General features: G+C 39.4%; 1 long non-coding RNA gene across 2 annotated transcripts; it reads right to left on the reverse strand.

The window, feature by feature from the left end:
- Positions 1–9,575: 9,575 nt before the first annotated feature.
- Positions 9,576–12,389, reverse strand: LOC135298096 (uncharacterized). 2 transcript variants are annotated; one of them, XR_010360068.1, is made up of 4 exons: positions 12,235–12,389; positions 11,863–12,149; positions 10,548–10,899; positions 9,576–9,734 (listed from the first exon to the last, which is right to left on the reverse strand). It is a non-coding gene; the product is annotated as an uncharacterized LOC135298096 (long non-coding RNA). The 2 variants fall into 2 exon arrangements; XR_010360069.1 differs by lacking the exons at positions 10,548–10,899; positions 11,863–12,149; positions 12,235–12,389 and adding an exon at positions 10,027–10,169.
- Positions 12,390–19,647: the final 7,258 nt, after the last annotated feature.

Below are 19,647 nucleotides of genomic sequence, written 5' to 3' on the forward strand. Positions count from 1 at the left end.
GTGGAGGCATCAGAAAGTAGGAAGTCTGAAGCCTTGGCCACAGAGACCACAAAATGGTGGAATTCAAGGTCCTTGGGGCAGTGCACACAGCAAGCTCACTACCCTGGATTTCAGGAGAGCAGACTGGCCTCTTCAGAGATCTGCTTGGTAGAGCATCATGGGATAAAACCCTAGAGGGAGGAGGAGCCCAATAAATCTGGTTAATCTTCAAAGATCACCTCCTCCAAGCTTGGAATCATCCCAAGAAAGAGAAAGCCAGGAAAAAACACCAGGAGGCCTTAATGGATGACCAAGAAGGTCCTGGACAAAATCAAACATAGAAAGGAAGCCTACAGAGGTACAAGCAAGGTGACCTGGACAGAGAGATTGTCCAAACTGCCAGGGATCTGGTTAGGAAAGTTAAAGTTCTGACATAAATAAATCCAGTCAGGGATGTCCAGGACAGCTTTTATAGAAAATAAAAGTTTCTGTAATTTTAGTGATAAAAGGAAGACTAAAGAAAATTTCCAGCTTCTGCTTCTCTTGTGCAGCAGATGATTTGAGCCTTTGTCTCTGCAGAATCATTGTGAAGATCCTGTTAATCTTTTTCCCACTCTCTGACACCACTCATTCTGCTTGCCTTCTCCCGTTGGCAAGGTAGGTTCTGAGCCACAGCACATCCCCTGCAGGCAAAGACCATCTTCTCCTGCTCTGGCCCAGGGAGAAGCACCAGGTGCTGCCTGAAGCCCCAGAGACCTGGATGGCACAGCTGCCCTTCAGAGCTCTGAGCCAAGGCCGCTGCTGCACCACTAGCTGCTCGAGCTGATGACAGGATCCATGTCTTGTGGCACATGCCCAGGCTTATCTTCCAGATCCATGCTGTTTTAAGCAGCTTTTCAGCACCCTTCTGCACAAAACAATGTGTCATTAGTTACTACTTGATGCACCCTAGATGTGGTAGGTCTCTTGATAGCTGTAGCCCTGTGGGAGTTTGACACTCCATAACCAGGAGTCAGTTGCAGACAAAAGCTCTAAGCATCTTTTGAGCAGGAAAGACTAACAGATACTTTTATAAACTGAGTTTGCTAGATGCCAAAGCTCTAGTACTCACACTTTTCCAGCAGCAGGCGGCATCTCAAAATTCTTAGACAAATTCCTGGAAGTTCTCCAACCAACCCAGGCAAGAAAAGAAGCCCAGAAATAGATGTGCAAAGTGTTATGGCTGTTAGCTGCCTCTGCTGCACCCTGGGCAAAAGGAGGTAAAGTTTAAACAAATTAGCATTACTTAATATAGCTCTATAATGTCTATTTTTGGAGTAAGAGTGTGTCTTCTGCTATATACTTTACTGGTGTGTATACTATAAGACATCAAAAAAATGCAAACGTCTTTACCTGAAAGGAGTTTTATTTAAAGCTAATTAGCACAAAGGAGTTTTGTACCTTCTACATGAGCAGAATGCCTGAACATTCTGCTTTTCTGAACACTGCGATGAAAGTTGTGCAGAAGGAAATGTTGAGAAACTTCTCTCCCACATTAAACAACTAAGATGCTTTCTCTTAAGCAGACCATTATTAATTGTTTTCACAACTATTTCAGAAGATTGATTCATGCATAAAAATGCATTTAGTCAAGGATTTCAGGTTTCAGCAACCCTGCTTAGAAAAGCTTTATAATTTTCTTCTTGAAGAAAGATCTTTAATTACATTGGAGCAATAGAGTGGGATTTATGCATATATTCTAATTATGTACTAGTAAAACTGAAAAGCTCTTCGTTAAAACCATGTGGAGAAAAATCAGACACATGCCAGCACTTCATTACTGAGAGTTTAAGAGGAATTGTGTGGTGGCTTATTATCAGTATTACATAAATAGAAGGGCACTCTACATATTGCATATGTCGACACAGTCTTTTAGATTAAAAAATAGGCCGATTTTGAGAAGACAGTAGAAGGTGCAAATTAACTCAATTAAACCAAACCAATTTATTCTACATTAGCACCTTACTACCTGTTTAGTAGAGCAAGCATAATAATAAACATGTTATTTCTAAGTTAAATCGGTATAAATATCCCCATGTGCAGACATATATGGAAAATATAAGATGAAAGATCAAGAATCACTCAACCTCAAGCTAATTAGATCTAAATAATCATCAATTAATATGATTAGACCATATAATTTTTCATAAGAATTACATGCTTATAGCATGATCAGAATATATGCTTTCTGTTTAAACAAGAGCCTTATGATGTAGGTTTTTCTCATGTTGTAAACAAGAACAGCTGGTGCACAGGCTGTGTTACAACACACTGGAATAGCAATACAATAGATTTATTGTTACTTCTAAAATTGTGTATAAAGAAGTCATTCATATTTTAAACACAGAATTACTGAGCACTTCTTGCCAAATCACAGACCCTCATGAACAATTCCCTTTGAGTCACAAGCACATGACTTTTCACTTCTGAGGGTCGGTCCATAAGATGATAAAATAATTCAGACTCATGAAGGGGTTGGGTATGTAGAAAATCCAGCTGCTGACTCCAATTTCATAGAAGGGAGCTGAGGAAAATATGAATCTGAGCAGGGGATAGCAGTAGAAGTCAGAAATGAGAATGGAAAAAACAGTATTTCTGTGAGTCTCTGCTGAAGCTCACATTTGGCCAACTCCTACAGCTCTTTCTTTGTTATTGAGATCCCTTATATTATACATCTAGCCATAAAAAAAAGGATATTGCTGTATATTCTAAGTGAACCAGCTCATTAAACATAAAGAGAGTTGACAAAGTGGTTTGATTATAGGGAAGATTTTTTTTTGTCTGTGTGTGTGTAAAATACCTAGCTCATTATTTTTAAGTAAAAAAAGCAGCCTAAATTATGCATAACACACATATCATTGCATGATTAAACAACATAAATAATTTTATAATATTTAAAATATCTCATTTTTACCTCTATCAGTATGTATTTTTAATGAAAAGTATTACTGAATTTGTTAAAGTAGGACACACATGAATGAGAGACTTGCACTATCGCCAGTTCTAGTATTGTCCTACTATGGACAAATTTCTCATTAGTAATTTGTTTCTTACACTTATCAAGTTTTATTTTAAGCTTCCATGGTTTCTAGTCTAAATTACTCCTATGAGAAGAACCACTGAATTATAGAATGGTTGATGTTGGAATGGACCTATGGAATTCTTCTAGTTCCAACCCCTCTGCTCGGGCAGAATCACTTAGGGCTGCTTGGCCCGGATCATGTCCAGACAGTTTCTGAATAAAAAGATGGAGACTCCACATCCACCTGGGCAATTTGTGCCAATGCTTGGTCATTCACAGAGTAAAAAAGTGTTTTCTGATATATTCACAGAACCTTTTGTGTTTCAGTTTGTGCCCATTTCCTCTGGTCCTGCCATTGGGCACCACTGAAAAGGGTCAGGATCCACTGACTTTGCACCTTGCCTTCATATATTAATAAGAGCCCACCTCACCCTTCTCTTCTCTGGGTTAAGCAGTCCCAGCTTTCCAGGTTTGGCCTCACAAATGCTGAGTAAAGGAGAAGGATCACATTCCTTGACCTGAGGTCAATACCTCATCTAACACAGCTGAGGATACCTTTAGTCCAGGCAGACAATACCCACTGCTCTCCCCTCATCTACTTGGCCAGAAATTTCACTGTAAAACGGTATAAATTTGGTGAAACATGAATTTAACTTGGTGAAGTCATGCTGGCCATTCCATATGATTTTCTTGTTCATGTGCTTGGAAACAGTTTCCAGGACTGGCTACTCCACTGCCTTTCCAGGCATCAAGGTGAGGCTGATTGGCATGAATTCCCAGGATCCTCCTTGCCCTTCTTCAAGATAGGAGTAACATTTCCTTTTCCTGCAGTCTTCAGGCACTTCTTGCAGTTGCCATGATTGATCAAAGTTTATCCAGAGATGTTGTGCAATGACATCAGCCAATTCCCTGGGCATCATGGGTGCATTCCATGGGCATCCACTGACTTATGTATGCCAAGACCATAAAGAACTCCAACTGTTAACACTGCAGTTAGAGCAGCACTGAATTTGTGTGTTGTGTTCCTCCCACATACAGTGTGTTTGCTGATAGAGATAGGCAAAGTTAAACAATAAGAAATGCATGCTAAAAAAAAAGAAGAGGAAAGGAAGAAAAGAGAAGGGAAGAGAAGAGAAAAGAGGAGAGGAGAGGAGAGGAGAGGAGAGGAGAGGAGAGGAGAGGAGAGGAGAGGAGAGGAGAGGAGAGGAGAGGAGAGGAGAGGAGAGGAGAGGAGAGGAGAGGAGAGGAGAGGAGAGGAGAGGAGAGGAGAGGAGAGGAGAGGAGAGGAGAGGAGAGGAGAGGAGAGGAGAGGAGAGGAGAGGAGAGGAGAGGAGAGGAGAGGAGAGGAGAGGAGAGGAGAGGAGAGGAGAGGAGAGGAGAGGAGAGGAGAGGAGAGGAGAGGAGAGGAGAGGAGAGGAGAGGAGAGGAGAGGAGAGGAGAGGAGAGGAGAGGAGAGGAGAGAGGGAGAGGGAGAAGAGAAGAGAAGAGAAGAGAAGAGAAGAGAAGAGAAGAGAAGAGAAGAGAAGAGAAGAGAAGAGAAGAGAAGAGAAGAGAAGAGAAGAGAAGAGAAGAGAAGAGAAAAATTAAGGACCAATGAACACCTGCAATTTTATGATACCTTTAAAAGTTATTTTCATCACTTTTCCCAACCAGAGATTGTTAGCTGCAACTGAGAGGGGGGTTGAAAAAAGGTTGAAAACCAATATTCGGTTTCACACAATGTTCCATGTTAGCCAGAGGAATGGCAAAAAATACCTATTGATGTGGTTGTTTTACCTGGAAGATACTCTCAGTTTCTCAGATTTGTAATAACAATTATTGGCATATGCAGAAAATCTGTAACAAAAAGTTGTTAAATTGCTGTTGATTTAAGGTAATGCATCCACAGTGTAATGTAACTAGCACTATTATCTGTATCATGTTTTTTCACAATAAGCTATCAAAAGGACTGACTTTTGAATGCTGAAAACACAACCCAACTTTTATTTCCTAGGCAGAGACCAGCAAAATATTTATTTGTGCTAAAAATGGTTCTGTTGGTATAGCTAATACAAAGCTAGTCTGTTTACTTTAGAGTCAATTTTGGCCTTCCGAGAGGGATTGTAAACCAAAATTTTTTCCCCTCTCTATCAATCTCTGTGTGTTCTGCTCTCACTATTCACCTCTTTGCAAGTCTTGTGCACCTATAGCACTCGTTATGAACAGACCTGACTAAAGGTCTTCAGAGTGAGCTAGGGGTTAGCAATAAGATGTGTCCAGAGATATTTCTAACTTCACACAATGTTGTGTATATTGCAGCTTGCACAAAGGTAAAGCTCATTGTATCATGATACAGAAGTACAGTTCAGTTGCTCATTTCCTTAAATCTAGTGTAAGTACACTTACACATTTTTAAAATCCTTTCCTTACAAATAAAAGGGCTAGGAACTTTTCTTTTTAAAGAAGGATCACTATTCCCTTTACAGTACTATATCTAAAGAAAACTGGATCATAGTAAACAAATCCTAGAATGATTCAGGTCATTCAACACATGAAAACAATATGAAAGTTAGTTTAAAAGTAATATTCTTATATATAACTGGTTTGTGACTGCTCATTGTTTTCCCACTGAGATTTTCTTATTTCACAAAATGAGCTGATTTTCTTTTTCCTGAACAAATTATATGAGCTAAATGCCTAAAGAGGCTACTATGGAACAGAGTTTAGACAGAGTTAAAGGAATAAAGTAGGAATTTATTAAAGGCCTTCAAAGAATATACCTTGGGCATTACAAGAGCCTGGCTGTGGTTCTACCCAAGATGGATGCAAGATGGACGAGTGGTCACGAGTTTTCACACTTTCATAAGTTTTGGTCCATTTACATGTTGGGGTTAATTGTCCAATTACAGCTTCAGGTTATGGAGTCCCATCCTCCCTGTTTGCTTTCTTCAATTTGCTGTAGTTTACACTTTTTGGACCAGAAGCTGCAATGGTGTCCTTGGTTCTCAGGATGGAAAAGGATTGTTTTGTCTTACTAAACTGTGAAGACTTGATAACACTTTATGTGAAGTTCAGAGTCACACACTGAGGCAGTACAGAATCTGAAAAACATGAAAGCTAAAACTTAAGGCATCAACTCTACACAGGCTAATGTAGAGCTGTATTTCTATCCCAGAGTAGAAAAAACTCACTACTGATTTTTGCTTAAAATACCACCCCACAAGCATGACACCTATTGTTGACCTGCATCTGCAGAAATCTGAATCCCCTATTTAGACACAGCCTGTCCCCACACAGCTAGGCCCCTGTTTCTGACCTTTTTTAACAGTCCTCAATGGAGCTGTTTTCTGTCTTGGAACCCTCTATTTCTTCAACCCATTTCTTTCTTTGTCAAGTAGGAGACCTTCTTGGCATGCTGTGCAAGAGTGTCAGACCATCCCAGAAAGCAGTCAAAAGAAAGTGTAGAGGAGCAAGGGACTGAATTCCTCAGGCCTTCAGTCACCAGAAGTAATTCACTGTCAAATTGACAGCCAAAAATCCTGTTTCCAGCATTGCTGCTCTGCTAATACCCATTAAGGACAAGTGCCACCAGCCTGAAATTGAGCTTTCAGGCAGGTAAATCTTCTCAGTCCATCAATGGGCCCCTTAGAGACAGGCACCACTACTGCATCTTGAGCTGCAGTCTCTTTTTCCAAATCACATGACTAGACTGGTATGAAAATTGGCTGGTTCTTCTCAGCAAACAAGTTTACAAAAAAGATTCTGTTCTGTTCTTATGTAGAGAGGTACTACAAGACAAAACATTTGAAGGGGGAATGAGAACATAAACCTGTTCTTGACGCACTGATACCTCAAAGCCCACCTCTCTGTCTCTCCTTTCTCCTTGCTGTCCCTGCAACAAGAGAGGTCTTCCACAGCTTTCTGCACTTTCTAGTAGTATTTAGTCTAGAAGTAGAGACCTCAGAGAAGATGATAAAAGAATAAAAGGTGGGGAAGTATGTCCTGACTCTAGGCTCCAGGTTCAGGATGGTATCAGGGGAGCAAGGAAAGATTGGGAAATGTGTGGGAAGCAGCCTGCAGACAGATTTTTGTACTTGTTGCATTTGTGGGCAGCCACCCACCATGCCTTATGTTATGCACTGAACAAAATGACGTTTTTCATCCAGCTCTCACAGGACCTGGGCTTCTTTAAAAGGACTGGGCATACACAACAGCAGGATGCTACATACGGATGGGAGAGGGGCTTTGGGCTTGGTGCTGTGAGCTTATTTTACAAGTGAGAGTAAAGCAGAAAGTTACCATTTGGGATACAAGAAATGTTCTTTCCCTACTCTAGCCAGCTAAGCCAATTTTCTGCCTGTAATAAGGAGGAGAAATAAAGAAATTATAAAGAACAGAAGAAAGGATAGGAGTCCCTGAGTCACTGAATCACCAAACCATAAAACATGCCAAGTTAAAAGGGACCCATCAGGATCATCCAGCCCAACTCCTGGTCCCACACAGGACACCCCAAGAGTCACACCATGTGCCTCAGAGCATTGTTCAAGCACTTCTTGAGCTCTGTCAGGCTGTGACCACTTCCCTGGGGACCCTTTTCCAGTGCCCAAACACCCTCTGGGTGAAGAACCTTTTCCTAATAGCCAACCTAAACCTCTCCTGACACAACTTCAGGCCATTCCCTCTAGTCCTGTCACTGGACACCAGAGGGAAGAGATCAGTGTCTGTCCCTCCTCTTCCCCACAGCAGGAAGTTGTAAATGCCATAAGGTCGCCTCTCAGTCTCCTCTTCTCCAGGCTGAACAGACCAAGGAAAAATATATAAAGAGGAGGACTCTTTACATCAGGACAAGTGGAAACTTTGTAGCTACAGATGCTACAATAGTTGATATTTTTCTCATGGAACCAGATCCATAAGGCTATTAACACAGCATGAGGTGGGCAAAGATCTAGGAAATGTTAATTCTTACCACAACTATGTGAGTGAGATTCCTCATTTGCTTTATCTAGGTTACAAAGGGCACACATCATCAAACCAGTATCACATGCAGCCCTGGTGGACCTTAACATTGTAAACATTCAGCAATGGCAAATATGTATCAGTGGAGGTAGATGCAATGCGTATCAATGCAGTAAGATAGTCTGTTTGGCATTTCAAAAATATTGGGTATCATAAACATGGTTGAAGTGTCTAATGCTGATAAGATGTGACTGAGAGAAACTAAAGTATTGTGAGCAGCTGTCTCTTCTATCAGTTCCTTATATAAGCCAGGGATTTTTTTCCACGGATGTTGGAAGGAATGTGTATCTGCTTAAAGCCGAGAACAGCTGGGCATTTTTCCCTCTGGAACCTGATAATGTTGTCTTAGGTTTCAATGGACCAGAAATATCCACACCTAGTGTTAAGTCCTGGAAGAGAGACTTCGATACATTGAAAGTGATAGCTTACTGTGGATCATCTCAGAATCTGGAGGAGGAAACTGTACTATCAGTAAACATTAATGCTTGAGTTCCTCTCAGCCATGACTGTGAAGTCACACGAGGTATGATATTCAGAGATGCCCCAGAAAAAGTATGGATATGACTGATGCTGTGATGTCCCAAAAATATTCTTGTTAGGGCAGCCATTTGAGCAGATCCAGGAGAACACTGTAATGTAGGTATGGATCTGTGTGCTGCTGTTGTTCAAATGCCCCAATCTAGTTATGAAGTACACCAGCACTCAGTCAAGAACTTTTGGGAAGTTCCAACAGCAGACTGTGTCACAGTGGAAGGTGAGGTAAGAGCTCAGTGTGACAGAAACTGAGATGAAATGCATCAAAAAGAGGGAATTCATGTTGCTTGGAAACACAGCTGAGACAGTGCAAAATAATACTTGGTAGTAGAGATGAAGCAGTCTTTGCTTGGACCAGTACTGCAACACATTTCCTACATAAACCTCTATAGTTCAAATTATGTATTTAAAACATTTAAATTTAATTCCATGCTTAATGTGCTAACTAGAATTAAGAAAAGAGCATTTAAAAGTTTGGAATTGCTAGTCTGGAACAAGAATGATCACTTATTAAGCATATTAATTTTTCTTCATGAGTGATGAATCTTGAAAACCACAGTGATTTGTCAAAATAATTAAATTCCATTTGCTTTTCAGATATAAATGCCTACACAGCTTGCCAAAGTAATCCTTGCTTGCTACTCAGAAGACTAAACTTCCATAAATGTACTTTCTAAATTACATTTTTTCATTTCCATTTATGAGGTAAGAGAAAAAAAATCATTATTTCATTCATTCTGATTATGATCTTCAATGTTGTTCACGCTAATCCTGCCAAAAGAATTTGTTTTTCAGAATCAGGTTCACATGCAGCACAGGGATAAAAAAGACCCATTCCCTCAATGGTTGACAGTGCTAATTTCATTCTGATTTGCTTTCATCTGTTTTAGCAACAATTCAGGCAACTAACCCAAATATATTTTAACTGAAAAAAAGGCTGAACTTGGTACTGAAAATTATAAACACCCAGCATTTACCAATAAATCTCAAATTTATAAGAATGCAATATGTTTTAAATGTATTATTTTATTTAATTTTTCTTTATTCTTTCAAATCAAGCACTTAGATCAAGTTTCCCTCTGCAATAAATATGCCTGTAAATTGTCATTTTGTTTGAAAAGGAAGTTGATATTCACAGGAAACCAGGTGCCTCCAGGAAGTGAACCTTCATAGACAAAAAAAGAGAATATTTTGATACTTAATGTTTAGGCTGCCTGAAGAGCACTTACTGAGAGTTAAAGCTAGGATAGGCTGCACTAGATGAGTACAGAACTGGATATTGACAGCATTTGGCAAAAACAGACAATATATTTTGGAATAAACTACTATAGTAGCAAACACATTTATTTAAAAATACTTCAAAAATCTCAGCTGTTAATCTGCTCTGCCAAAATTCAGGTCTTTTATTTCCTTCTCTTTTTCCTACCCACTGCTTATCTTAACCCTGCTGATCTTACCCTTTTTTGTTTATAAGGTCTACCAGGTCAAGGCTGTCTCTCCTTAAAGCTGTACTTTTTATTGCATTGCCTTCGATCACCATGCTGGAAAACACCCTCTATGCCAAGTAATACAAAGGGGTTTGTATGTATATTGTTCATGATTCAGGTCCTTTGTAACAAGGATCTACATCCTTTCCAGCAGGACAGAGTGGCAAGAGAGAGAGCACTGTGATTCAAGAACTGACTCATTGTCTCCTGCATTTCAACAACATGGGCCTTCCACCCATGGAAGGGGGTTACAACCTGCTCTCAGTCCCTGACTTGGTGGTACAAGTCTTCCTGGGACATCCCTGGAGAGCCACAGTGGGCTGAGCCTACTCAGGTCACTTTCCTGCTGCAGGCAGCACTGGAATCCCTATAAACTCCTGTCAGTGTCTGGAGCAGCAGGAGGGGGCTGCTCTGCAAGCAGAGGCAAACCTGAACCTCAGGACAACACCAAGGCAGGGAAGGCAGCAGCCCTGATGAAAAGAACCAAGTACCTGAATGGGGAAAGCAGATCAGGTCTGGTGACTGGAACAATGGTTGGACATGGCCTCAGATTGCTAGTCCAGTCCATAGTGCTCAGACAGGTCAGGGACCAGGTCAGAAAGGCAAGTGTGTGGATTGGAGGTGGAATGAGGGAGGCATGAGCAATCATAATTGCATGACTCAGGCATGGAACCAGGATGACAGCCTGAGTTTATGTCCTGGCCTGGAAAATAAGGGGAAGGCTCCCCAAAGCAGCTTCTCATATATCTCCTCAAAGCTCTTCATGTATCACTGTTGGCCCTGAATCCAGGCAGACAGACTCCTAGGACAGGGGAGGATTCATGCTGGTAATTCCCAGCTGTCCTGGAAATGAACTGATTCAGTTAATTTTGGAATATGAACCCATTTTATGTTAACCTGAAGATTAGGAAACTGAACTGACTTGGCAGAGTTGTCCATGTATTTACACTTTGTATTTATGCATACCCTACAGGACATCCTATACATTACTGCAGTATCCTCTGCCATGACAGTAAGGGAGCAGTAATCTCTTCTTGTAGATTTGAGGTAGAATTTAATTTATGTTTGAACATGTTCAATTGCTTTTCTTGTTTATATATCATTAATAGCCTGAACAGGGAGACTCTTAAATATTTTTCATAAACAATAGATTAACCTTGATAAGTCCCTAGTGAGATATTCTTATAGTGGAATAAAATCAAAATATGGAGCTGGGAGACTACTGCCTATACTAATTTATCAGCTTCCTAAATCTGAAATTACAACTAAATTTCAAACTTCAAGGTTTTTTTCAAATTTCACTTAGGTAGATTTAAAACAATGGTGTTACAAAAAATTTAATAGTATGGGAAGTATTTATGAGGTATATATACATATATATATATATCATTAATTTATATAGATTAATGGATGCCTTTCATTAAAAAGTAGCCTTTAATATCCAGCAAGTATGAATATATATGTATGCTAGCAGAAAATTAAAACCATATATACCAATGTTTAGAAGCATATTTATATGTAAACATTCAATATTGTTATTTTAATGTTATATTTAATGTCATTAAAGCATAATGCATGGTTTTAATATTCATTTCATATGTATTTTAAGACTTCATTGAGTTCAATATTCCAAACATAGCAAACAGTTTATGCCAAATACCTCATTATCCATTTGTAAAAACAAGTATCTTATAACTGCAGTAATTGCATAAGAAGATGTAAAATACAAGTTTGTAAACTAGCTATAAAGGGAATGGCTTGCAATACATCACCTAAAATATGTCAAGAAAAAGTATTTTTTTCTACCTCTTTCAATTTATGAGAATCTACTGCTTTTCTTATAAGACCATTCACAATTTATGAAGGAGAGAATCATATTCTTGGAGCAACAGCAAACATGCCATACACGTCAGGGGCAGAAATGTTGGCCGGATGAGATGTCCAGAGGTCCTTTAGTCCATTTTGCTACTGGATATCATTTGGTTGCCAAGCCATCAATTATGACATTTTGAGCCTGGCAGTCCAGCTGGTTCTCAGCCCATCTAACAGTTGGTTCATCCAGCTCAGGTGTCTTCAGGTTCCCAGTGAGTTCCCTGCAGGAGGTGATGTCAAAAGTCTTACTAAAGAAAGGTATATTACATCCAACAAAAAATAACAGCAAAGAATAGTAAAAAGTACCTCAGTTGCCCAGTGCATACCAGTCATATTTCACTGTGTTTCTCTCATAGATGTCAAACCATTGCTTCCTTTTTGTAAACAATAAAGCCAGTGCCTAAAAGTGAAATAAATGCATGCACAAATGAACAATGTACTACCCACAAATCAACTGTACATGGCAGAAAAATCAAGTAACGCTGTCTCTACATCTTTGGAATAATAACTTGAAAATACAACCAAAAAAAATAATTCCTCATATAAAATACACAGAACTCTATTGTCTAGGTCAAGTGAAAACCACATTTGTTTTGCTATTTCTGTAATGAAGAAGCAGATTTCAGAGCAAGTTCTAAAAATCTACAATGTTGGACCAAGGAGAAGAGCCTTCTGTTTTTCTGACCACCAAATTACCAGCCTCATATAAAATGAATCTAGGAATGTATCTTGTTTATTGTAGTCAAGCTGTCAAGCTAAAGCTTGATGAGAGGTATCTGAAAAATATTCTGCTTCTTGTCTTGAAAGAACAAGATCAACTGTTTCATTAGCAGTTACTTTCCATATGCCTCTTTCTTCCTACATTTTATTGGTTCTGTCCAGAAGTGGTATTATTTTGGATGCCTAGAACATGTGCAGTATTTGTATTGTGTACACAGTTCTGCAGGCTACCTGATGGGCAGGTATACCATGAATGAAAAGATTTAGAGTTCATGACACAGAATAATTTTATTTGACTAAAATAATTGTCCAGCCAACAGCAATACACTGAACCTATCAATAAAGACTGTGCAACTGGATATTTATTTAAATTAAAGATAATTGTCTAATCTGGCCATTTAATTTTTTTTTTCAAAAATATAATTTCATAGAATAAGCAACTTCCTGATGGCACCAAGCCACAATTTCTCTTTGAGGATGTACATGCATATTAGAAACATCCCTTAATTTTATACTTTAAGATTGATAAAGGGAATATATTCTATCAGTACAGAAGTTGACCCTTAGATAGATGTTTTTGTAGATCTACTCAAGGGTATTTGCTAAATAGCACATGATATACTCTTTCCTCAAAGAGGATATTGCATTCAAAATTCTTCCTTTTATATATTTCCAGTTTCTAGATTTTTCCCTTTTTTTTAATTCAGAAAACCTAAACTCAAGTGAGTCATAAAAATCTACTCTGAAACTACTTCTAAGAACCAAATTTTAAGGATGCAGATGAGATCTGGAGGCTTCTTTATTGATTGGAAAATTATGCTAGAGATTAAATGAAGAAGTTCACTTTTGATCATGTATACAAATATGTAATTTGACAAAAGTGTGACCTTCATTGCCCCTTTACAAAATTCTCCAGGTTTTCCTAATGAACAAAGGGTACCAATTGACTTTTTATCAAAATAAGGAAGAACACTCTAACCATCTGTCCCTTTGCAGAGCAGCTGCATGGAAGAAGTCTTTAATGAAGATCTCTTGCTTGGCCCTTTCTGTTTTGGAGTAAATCAGCTGAGAAAAACTCAACTGTAGTTCAAGAGATCCAATGTTTCCTTCCTTTCTGAGTTCCTGCCTTCCTTCTTCCTGCCTTCCTCTTCCTTCCTTTCTTTTCTGATAATTTCCTTTCTAGTTAGTTACAAGCTTCTCTATTCTAAGACACAACTATCATCAGCTTCAATTACACTACAATACAGAGTTCTAAAGGCCTTGATCTAGAAACATAGCAAAGATTTTTTCCTCATGAAACCACAGTACGGCCAGCTCAGTAAGGTGCAATCATGTGGGCAACTTCTAACCCTGCAGCTGATTACATTGATTCTAACACCACATACTCATAATTTCAGATGTCTCCAGGCCCACCCAGTTGTTTGGGAGGTGTGGGAGATTGTGTTGACTTTTGGATAGTCCTGTATGGTTATCTCCTTAGGGTCATCATGATTTATGGTCTTGTAAAATGTAGCAAAATGTTGACACGTTTTTCCTTCATAAATTCCATTCTCAGAGAGGAACGATAAAATTTGTTTAGCAAAGTATCAGGAAATGAAGAAAACATAATAAAACTTAAGCAGAGAAGCCAAAAATTAGATTTTACCAGATAAAGTCATATGGTCTTCAAATCTACAGGAGATCAACAGGAACGGCAAAACAATTTCAAAAACAAGCTGAAGAGTTTACAAAAAAATTTTTGGAAGGAAGATAGAATCTTTCCATTATGAAAGAAGGCAATCTAATGCCTGTACATTTGAGGATATAAAATAGTAGTCATGTAGTGAACTGATCCTTGTTCTCAGATTACTGTACCAACCTGCTTTTGCTAGTCTCTGGGTGTGATGTCATTGCAAAGAGGAATATCACCTAAGCAACCCTATAATGCAAAAAAGCTTATAGCTGAACTGTGTAGAAGGAAACAGATGGGGCAGTATCTGGAAATTTTATTTGTCAGATATCGCCCATCTGTTTCTCTCCCTATCTGCATGTTTTGCAGTAATATCCATTTTTAGGAAGGCAAGTCAATCTAATTCTACAGAATTAGTTCAATCTCATGCTTTATTATTATTTTTTAATTTTTATTTTTTACGATTCATTAATGGCTGGCAGGGAAACATAAAACCCACACTGTGGGTTTTAGTGTGACTCAGCCCAATCATTTTTATTTCCATTCCATGAGAGCCAAAGTTATACTTCAGGGCAAAATTAGTAGATGTTAACTTTTCTTATTAATTTGATCTAACAATTTTGACACATACAACAATTTCTCACATACAACAGACCTCCTAAATAAATGAATGGTAGAGGGTATTTTAATATGTATTCTAAAACTGAAACAATTAGGTGTCATTTCAGAGTAAGTTCTAGTTTCTTTGTAATGAATAGCTATTAAAATCAGTAAGTCTTTTTTGGCAGCTCTCTGATTCTCTAAAAATAGAGCCACAAAAGGCTTTGCATCAGGAAGTCAAGACCAGAAATAAGTGGCACTTCCAAATGGCCCACAGAATCCAATATCAGGCAAGACCATGACTCCTTTCTGTTCCTTATGTGTAAGTACCAATACAGAGGTACTGATAGATGAGCATTTAGCTTTCATAAGAGTTAATGATAAATAATGACAGTAAGTGGGTTGGGTATACTAATTAATCCGACTAATTACAGGGGTGGTGAGCAAGGCAAAATGGAGGGGTTGAAATAAAATAAGCTCTATTCTGAAATGAGCTCCATCCTGATGCCATGTGTAGTTCATCAAATTGTAACAACTCTGCTCTTGACTCTAGCTTCCTCAGAATGCAGGGACTGCTGTTGATGTCATCCCCTCTTCACAGTCTTTCTTGCCAAATTATAGTTACCCTCTCTTTATTACCTAGGCTCAGGCCTATCCTATCCTCCCCCTGTTCTTTTGATTATTTTTCCTTTCTTTCCCCCTTAATTTTACAGGATTGCTTTCTGACCTGCAGCTATCTGCATCAGCTTTTAAACTGACAATACTCCGTGACCCTGGCAACAGAGGGCTTCACAAGTACAGTTTTCTATCAGTGTTAGATTCGCTCGTTTCTTCATGTGTCCTTTGTCTACTTTGATCTTTAATTCTGGTCTCTACTTTGATATTGATTCCTAGTCACATATCTCATTTCTTTATCCCTTGTCTGTCTTTTAACTTGTCTTTTGCCAGCCCCTTCCCTAACAGCCGCTTTGGGCGATTGCAAACCTGGCATGAGGACATCCTTGTTCCTCCTGACTTGGGTCCAAATCACAGACTATGTCTCACCTTGCCTCTAAAATGGGCTAATTCTTTGATTCTTGTGGTTCACATACTTCAACTCATTCTAAGTGCTGTATCTGAATCTTCTCTTTATCCTTTAAATCTTGTTTTTAATGTTTATGTTCTTTATCCTTTGATTGCAGTCCACTTAAGAACACAGGACAGGGTTGGACAGGTTATCAAATCCATTCCTCCTTTTGCAGGCAAGTTTGTCATGGAATTGCTTTCATAAATCTGCCAAGGTCTACTTTTAAATTGATTATTTTTTCCCCTCTGCTCTCCTAACAGAAGTTGTTTCCACACCTTATTATTAGAAACTATCTCCCATTTTCCAGCTTATAATGATCCGTATCTTGCTTATGCTCTTTTTCCTTTATGACAATTGCATCCATTAACATCCCTGTTACACTTAGAAATGTCTCACATCTTATTTTCCTAGGTTAAACAAATCAAACCCTTCTAATCTGTCTCAGATAAGCTCTCCCTTCCCCAGAGGCCTCTGCTCTGTTTAAGTCTGAATAAATTCTTCTTGAACATGCGTGATTGTAATTCCCTGTGATATCCTAGTGGGATGCAACAGTATTAATTTTCATATCTTCACTGGAAATATTTTCCCTGATGCTAGGCTTTATGTATCCTAGGCTTTACTTGCTTATTTCATAGCTGCATCACTCTGGTGACTTAAAAATGCCTTGTGACTCACTGACTTTCACCCAGGAGTTTGGGGTTATTCTTTATTGATCATTCTCATAAGAAACTGTCACTGATAGCCCTTATTGGCGTGACCCAGGATCTTAAAGCATTTAGGATCTTCTGATTTTTTTATGCTTGAATCATTGAGAATAAAAATTGTATAACCTCTAAATGCAAAAAATTTACAAAATATGCATTGGTCCTCCCAATCCTATTTTATCAGCAGAATTAATTTAAATGCCCCTCTCTTTAATGCAAAGTCATGAAAATATTAGGTCATATTGGTTCCCAGATGAGGCTTTATCTGATTTTACTCACATCCTCCTCTCAGCCCAGCAGCTCCATCCTCAGTACAGACTACCATTAACGCCTCTCTAACCACTGCTTTAGCTGAAAAATTTCTTATCTAGCTTGTCATGGCCCTGGGTGCAGCTACAGGCTCTGCTACAGGCTCTGCAGCCTTCTCTCCTCACTCCTATGGGTTTGTCTGCCTGTGCTCAAGGCCACTTCTGACCCGGCACAGCCATGTAACCCTGTGTCAGGCAGTGGTGACGAATTTCATGTAGGAGGAAGAGCTTGGAGAAACTTTGTTGGTTTCTCCCTGCATTTAAGGAGTGAATTCTGCATTTAAGTTCTAGCCTTGCCCCAGTCCCAGCCTATTTTACATTGCAGATATACCTGTGCATCACTTTGCACCTCACTGATTCTAACCCTTATTTGCAGACTTGATCTCAGATCCGTCTCCTGCCTATGAACTTGTCTGGAGACCTGTAATTTTGTTTGATCCTTGTTATTACTCCCAGATCTGCTTCTTCTGCATTCAGAGATTGCAGGAGGACACTGCCCTGTTTACCTCAGTGGTGTCACTTCATCACCTAATGTGCTTCTTTCTGGAGTAGCCTGCTCTTGCTGCTTTTTGATACAGCTTGGCATTTTATGGTATGAAATTATTTCCTGCAGTTCAGATGTGAAAAATCATTGAATGAGTCAGCAGGTCTTCCTGGCATCTCTTGCCTCTTGGTGTCCCCAAAGTATTAAAAGTTTGTATCTGTGGTGCACAGTTAGTCAGTATTGGCTCTGACAGGTGATGAGGTACCTGGGTATACCAGCAGTGCTGCTAAACTGAAACTAGGCTGAATTCTCACAACATTACACAGGCTCAACAGTAGGATAAACTGATTCAAATAAAAGCTCAGGTAAATAATCTGTTGTATTTAATATTGGTGTAATATTGATATTTGGGGAAGTAGCCCCCCCCCCCCCAAATGAATCTCCTTTTGATCTCAAATTCATGGAGATCACAAGTCATGGAGATATTTTCATCAGCTCTGATGAGCCCTTAACACAAAGCAGCAGAGGTTCCCACCTTCAGGTCATGCTTCCAGTTTCTACAATCTGCTTCTGGAGTATTACCTGAAACTCAACCGTAGCACTTGCAGCTTTTGGAGCCCTGGAAGGAATTTTTCCAGCTGGGGGAGTATGCAACCTATGTTAGTATGGCTTTTATGCAGCAGCTGCCACTAAGCTTGACCAAATTCAACCAATAAATGTGTCAAACCTATGTTGATGTAGTCAGATCCTTAGGAAAGAATATGACACTAAATTCTCCAAGTTACTGACATTTACTTGGGTTGGAGTGTAGATCTAGATTATTCCTCTGGCACAGATACACTATTCCTTGCAGTCAAAATTTTTGGATGAAGGTAATTGCAAAGGGAGAAGCAGACAGAAGAAAGTAGTGACTGTTACTGCTTGTAGGGAAACACAGAGTAAACAAATATTGACAGTGACAAAACTGTGGACAGAGTTGTAAAGACCATCTCCCTCTGTCCGTCCCAGTTCCCTGATTATCTATACTTCTACAACAAGGCAATCAGCTGACAAGATGAAAATCATTAAGGTAAACCTTGAACCTGGGTTTCTTAGTAAGAAGTGCAGAAGACCACACGTACATAATTTTTTGGCAAGAGGACTCGAGTATTTTCCATTGACTCACAGGTGACCAATGGCTGAGCCATACAAGAGCATTCTTGTTGCTGTCCTGTGTCCTGTGCTAGAGGAGAAGTTTCCCAAAGGCCATGGAAGCAATGAGTGTCCAGTAACAGGACTCCCACCAGCAGAGCTCAGGCTGTTTGGGGAGAAACCTCAAAAGAGAGGCTTTGTGATAGGCTAAGTGCATCAGAAGAGAAAGAATGAGTCTGCTTGGAGTGGGATGACAGGGAGAGAAACAAATTGGCTGTGTGGTTGGATGCCTATTATGTGCAAAATTCTGCATTCTTCAAATGTTGGGTTTGGAATGACAGGCAAATTTACCAACAGAAAATGCTGTGGCTTGAGAGCTGAAACAGACACTGTACCAAACGCATGCTTATCCTCACTGTTGGCTACAGCAAAGAGCACCTAGATACTGAAGTATTTATGTTGGGAAATACATAGAACTGCTTAATCTTGATGTCAATTCCAAGGGAAGCTCAATTTGAAGTGCAGTGGTACAGGACTTGTGAAGATGACTGTTCAAGTCAGAACTGGGCTGCCAGCACAATCTTGGTTTTATGGCACAGATATACTGTGAATTGAGCCCAGGTCACTCCTTCTAACAGCCCATGACGTCCTTTCTCTGTGTGCTCACACATAGGCTGGGAGCCTTGCTGTTTGTTCCATGATGAAACCTGGTTTTTATGGACTTTTTAAAAGCAATTTTTTTTTTTCAGAAGAACTATGCAACAGTTTTAAATCCAAATTTTATTTTAGTGCAAGGTTAATTTTTCCTTTATGCAGTAATACGGATATTTCCCCTGTCATACCTGGCTAGCACTGATATACCACTCCCGGGCATGGTAGGAAAAATGTGCTTGATTCCGTCGCAACCCCCGTTTCTCAAGTGCCTTCTCAAAGCTATTTTTTTCCCCCCCGTCATAGAGCAGGTATTTTTTTTTCCTCCGTCGGATAACCCGACAAAGGCTAATTTAAATGGCGAGCACACTTCCAGCTCCGGGGAG

The sequence above is a fragment of the Passer domesticus genome, chromosome 3 (assembly GCF_036417665.1).
Source record: "Passer domesticus isolate bPasDom1 chromosome 3, bPasDom1.hap1, whole genome shotgun sequence".
NCBI lineage: Eukaryota > Metazoa > Chordata > Aves > Passeriformes > Passeridae > Passer > Passer domesticus.